Below are 5,939 nucleotides of genomic sequence, written 5' to 3' on the forward strand. Positions count from 1 at the left end.
CAAGCGGGCGCTGCTCAAGTCTCGAGGGGAGGGGACACCCGTCGAAGTTCTCCAGAGATTTCTTTTGGTTTATCGGACCACTCCAAATGAATCTCTAGAAGATCGAAAGTCACCCGCCTAAGCGCTCATGGACCGGAAATTGCGAACTATCAATTCGGCCATGTGTCCGGCACCGATGGCTCGTTTCCAACCTGACGTGAACACAAAACCGGCCCAGTTCCAAGTAGGTGAAAGCGTTTTTGCCCGAGACTATCGACCAAGGCTGGATCGCGGGACACGTGTTACAAAAACGCGGCAGTGTAATGTACGACGTCTCTGTGGGCCATGACATCTGGACTCGACACAGGAATCAACTGCCGTCCATACCGACCGGCACCCTAGAACGAACTCCCGCTCGACATACTTCTTGACACCTTTGAACTGAAGGCCACCACACCTGATGCAGCGCAGCCGGCAACACAGAACGCAGCAGCCAGTGAGCCAAGCCTTCTACCAAGAAGGTGGACAGATCGCCGCCGACGTCAAACCACTCTTTTTCAAATGGACCCCCGAAAAACCCGTTATTGACATTTTTCACAAGGGGAGGTTTTGGGGGTGTCAGTATCCCCACAAACTGCTTATTTTCCGAGTTATTGCCAGTTTATTTTCAAAAAGTTTCGAATTTTTAAATTTCGCGCCTTTTCCTCCATGTCGCACCTCAATCCGTAAAGACCACGCTCTTTTCCTATTGGCCATTAACACTTTGTGTGCATTAACTGACTTTTCGCTCCCCAAGGTCGCTCGAAATATATATATATACGACGTTGTTCCCACTGTATTCGCCTTTGGGTTGGGGCAGTAAAAGCCCTCTCCTGAAGGTCTGATGTTCTCTGTCTGTGCTAGGAGTGGTTGGGCTCGCGTCATAGCTGGGGAGTTGTGCGCTCGTTCTCAGGTCGCGTATATCCGTTGATCGTACCCGATTCCGATACTTATCAGCGACTAAGACACTACGAGGCAAACGGTCCCCTGGAATATGAAGTACTTGGCCCAACCACTGTAATTTTTGGAGTGTGACCAGCTGACCTATCGATGATTAGCTAATCAGGACCTGAAATAAACCTTCACGAAAAACATCTAGCTTACCTCGGGATTATTCATCCAATGTTCTCACCAGGCTCGCGTAATGCTCTGGAGACACCGGTGGTCAAGCCTTCTTCACACGCAGCAGCCATATCACTGGTCCATACAGTAGGACTTGCAGTAACTTCACCTTCAGTTAGTCCTTAAGGACTTATGCAGCTGCCCAGACGAAGAATTTGTCTGCTACATCAGCTGGCTCGTCTGCCGTCACAGGGTTTTGGTTTGATCCCACTCAGTCTTCCAGTAACGCTTTAGTTTGTAGCGCATTTGAAGCGCATTTGGGGTGAGATGGCTCAGTGGTTAGAGATCCGGAAGGTCCGTGGTTCAAACCCGACCTTTGCCTCAATTTTCCCCCGTCTAGGTCTTGGCAACCTGGCAGTATCCCATCCCTCGTGCTTCCTTCCGGCTGCGTGACAGTTAGGCACAGAAAGTGGACCGAGGCTGAACGTGAGACTATTTCGAACTGAGCAACAGAATTAACAGAATTAGAGCCTAGCCGCCATTCTGCATGAACAGTGGCAACAGGAGAAACTCTTGCCTGACACCACTAGGCGTGTTGAAATCACGAGAAAACTATCCGTAGACATATCCAAGGGAGGTGTATAGAACCCAGACGCCGAATACTAAAAGCATTAGGATTGATAGGGTGCCCGTAAACAGCAAAAGTACGGTAAATGGAAAAAAGCTATTGATAAGGAGGAAAACAATCGTTCACCCGTGATACCATCGGTTGCATAACTTCCACGCCATTCGAAGGAAACATGAGAAGCGAGATGCTTCGGGTTATCCTAGACTAGACAGGAGCAGTCCAGATGCCAGAGTTGCGTTTGAAGCACCTTCCCGTCAGTAATTTTGCAAATGTTGCAATGAGGAATCACATCCTGTCCCAGGTGATGTAATCAGCTGGTCACATGAGGGCTGTTGCCAATAAAAATCCGTCCGAAAAGGATAGCACTTCAATCCATTATCAGAAAATCTGTTCCGGACTGTCCAGCTGGCCCTCATCAACCTCATCACCGAAAGTGAGATACTCCAGTGACTGAGGTGCTACATTAGGGACCAGAGTGTTCTGGTTCGAATTCAACCCTGGCATCCCGACTGCCCCTGTCTGAACTTGAGCAATCCTTCCGGTGGCATGACAGCTGGGCACCGAAAGGGTGTTACATTTGAACGATTAGTGGTATAATCACACTCTTTCGAAGCGCCCAGCAAACCGGGGTGGAACGTCGACATCAGTCCTCTAATAATGGCGGAAGTCCGGCGTGTGATTTTTTGCTTCAGCTAAAAAACACCTCGTCTATGTGTTTTGCATTCTACAACCCTCAAAGGTGGTGATTACGCCGTGGTCAACCCAACCGGGGGACAGATAGCTCAGTGGTTGGAGCGCGAATCTACTGAACGGGAGGTCCGTGGTTCGGACCGGACATCTGCCTCTCGACTTCCCCTGTCTACGCTTGGGCAACCTTGCAGTATCCCAGCTCTCGTACTTCCTTCGGGTGGTATGGCAGTTGGGCACCGAGAGAGGGCTACAGCTGAACGATTATCGATTACTGACCAAACGACCGTGCTCCAAATTTTTGGCATATGGAGCACCTCAACCGTGATTTCCGTATTCGAAAAAGGCAGATCACATGATAACTACTAGAACATCAGCATGGTGGCCATGGCTTCCCTACGCAGGTAGTCAGATCGGCGAGAACCAAGCTGGATTTTGCTCTGGTGGAAGTCGCGTGGATCATTACTTTACTTTACGATAAGTAGTGGAACTACGTTACTCCTTCCGATGACTATGTCATGATTTTTGTGTGCTTATTCTCATACTTTACCATATATACTCGTACTGAACTTTTGTATGTACATTTCAGCTCATGTACGATTGTTCTTAGACAAGTAAAACGTTGCTTATCCTCGAAAACCTGGAATCTGTTCCAAGTCGTTCTCGGATTCTTTCTAAACGTTTCAATTTACTTGTCTAAAAACACAATGGACCCGCAACTACGACCTCGGTTCTTCGACGCTGACCGAAACTCCGCAGATGCAGCAAAACGCTGGAATCACTGGTTTCGTACCTTCGAATCCTATCTGAAAACCGTCGGATCTTCTAAACCCGACAAACTTGAAACTCTCCTCCACTTTGCGGATCCATTATTATACGATCACATTGCTGATCACACCGACTATGAATCTGCAATCGACACGTTACGGAAATTATATGTCCGTCCAAAAAATGTCATATATGCACGCTACCTGCTACAGACCTACAAGCAGGAGAGTTGACAAGATATCGATCAGTTCGTACAAAAACTGAAATCATTAGCGAAAGACTGTGAGTTTAAATCTGTGTCTGTAACTGAATATCAAGATTAGTACGTGCGTGATGCCTTAATTTACGGCCTGGGATCCACGTCCACCCGCGAGAAACTTCTAGCACAGAGCGAACTCACTCTGGACCAAACATATTAGCTGGCTAGATCCCTAGAATTAGCTCACAAGCAGTCACAGTCATATGTTGGTAACGAACCCATATCTTGCTCTACGATTCCACCCAATTCACAGAATCCCGAACTGCGTGTTGATCCGACCACTGCTGCTGTAAAATCCATTCAGACATGTTTTTTCTGAGGTTATGATGCACAGCCTCGTCCAAAGTGCCCCGCTCGCGAAGCCGTCCACAATCTTTGTGGTAAACGCGGTCACTTCCGCCGCGTGTGCCGTTCAAAAAATACCTCCAAGTTCCACACAAGTTGTACAACAAAGCCTACTTTATCGTCATTATTTGTTGAAGCAGCTCCTACCTGCCTGGCGCATGCCATCGCAACTATCGAAGTCAATGGCATCGCTCTCCGTGCTCTGGTCGACACAGGGAGTTCTTGCAGTTTCATTAACGCTAAGGCCGTGAAACTGCAGAGCTGGAAAATTCATCCAACTTGCTCAGTCGTCACAATGGCGTCTACATCCCTATCTTGTCGAATGACTGGTTACGCTTGTGTTTCTGTCTGATACAGAGATACCTCATACAATGAGCTGAAGCTCTTTGTAATGCCAAACCTCTGCACCGGCATGACTTTCTAGGTCTACATGGCAAGGTAGAAATTTCATTCGGCGGGGATCGTGATGCGCTCACCATCTGCGGCCTGACGGCTGTAAACGTTGAATCACCATCACTTTTCGCCAACTTGTCTCCAGATTGCAAGCCTGTTGCAACCAAATCAAGAAGGCATCATCCGGATGATGAAAAATTCATTCGCGCCGAAGTTGACCGCTTATTGCAAGAAGGCATCATCGAACCGTCAACGTCTCCCTGGAGAGCGCAGGTTTTGATTACTAAGGGTATCAATCACAAACGCCGGATGGTTGTTGACTACAGCCAAACTATCAACCGGTTCACATATCTGGAAGCTTACCCTCTACCACGCTTGGACAAAATGATTGAGGAAATTTCACACTATGAAGTCTATAGTACATTAGACCTCTTGTCTGCTTACCATCAAGTCCCCATCTCGGCATCCGACAAACCTTTTACAGCATTCGAAGCATGTGGTGGCCTGTTTCAGTTTCGTCGCATACCCTCCGGTGTCACAAACGGTGCTGCGTATTTTCAGCGAACTATTAACAATATCATTACGACTGAAAAGCTGAAAAGCACGTATACCTAGACAAACAATATGACTATTTGTGGCAAGAGCCAAGAGGAACACGATCTCAATCTCCAGTCATTTTAGAGAGCTACGAGGAAGTATGGGATCACTCTTAATGATGACAAAACAGTCACTTCTTCAGAAGTTATCTGCCTCCTAGGTTATGAAGTTTCAAAGGGTGTCATAAGACTAGACCCTGAACGCACGGAACCCATCCGTCAGTTACCTCTTCCGCGTACTACCACGGAAATGCAATGTGTCATCGGTATGCTTGCATATTACGCTCATTGGATATCCTCATTTTCCGACAAAATCAACAAACTGGTAAAGAATAAAACTTTCCCCCCTGCCTGCCGACGTCGAGTTGGCCTTCGACAACCTAAAGAACGAACTAGAAAATGCTACACTAATTACAATAGATTATAACGAGCCTTTGGTTGTTGAAACGGATGCCTCCGATGTAGCTATAGCCGCCTCATCAAGCCAAAACCGTCGTCCGGTAGATTTTTTCTCGAGGACGCTCAATCTGAGCGAGAAGAATCATTCTGTCATCGAAAAGGAGGCCTACGCTATTGCTGAATCCATCAGGAAATGGCGGCACTATCTACTCGGAAGACACTTCAAACCAATCACCGATCAGCGTTCAGTCACAATTATGTACGGCGGTGGACAGAAGGGCAAAGTGAAAAATGACAAGATACAACGATAGAGGACTGAGCTGTCCGAGTATCATCATAATCATAATCATCATCATCATCAACGACAGCATGACATCAGTGCTCAACGCCAATGCTTCACTGCCGTACAAACATGACTTATTTGAAAGCCTTATTGTAAAGAAAACAATAAAGGTTGATATAGGAAGGACTTAGTGCCAGCTTAACATAATCATTCCGAGGTGCCTACACCTCCAGACATTCACTCAGGCAATCTGGACAGAAACTGACAACAAGAACGCCACTGACATCGGTTGGCGGCCATATCTTCTAGTGTCTCCAACCAGGCACAGTGAGGATCACGCGGTCCCCACCCTGGAAGGCGAGTAGCACCGACAGCACCCAAGCGTTTCGTGATCTCCTTCATACTCCTCTGCCAAGTCATGGGTTGGCCACCTCTCTGTTTACGCCACTCCGAATTGGGCATGGAAAACAGTACTCTCTTCGGCAAACGATGGTTCGGCAT

Source organism: Opisthorchis viverrini (genome assembly GCF_000715545.1).
Source record: "Opisthorchis viverrini unplaced genomic scaffold opera_v5_13, whole genome shotgun sequence".
NCBI classification, from domain to species: domain Eukaryota; kingdom Metazoa; phylum Platyhelminthes; class Trematoda; order Opisthorchiida; family Opisthorchiidae; genus Opisthorchis; species Opisthorchis viverrini.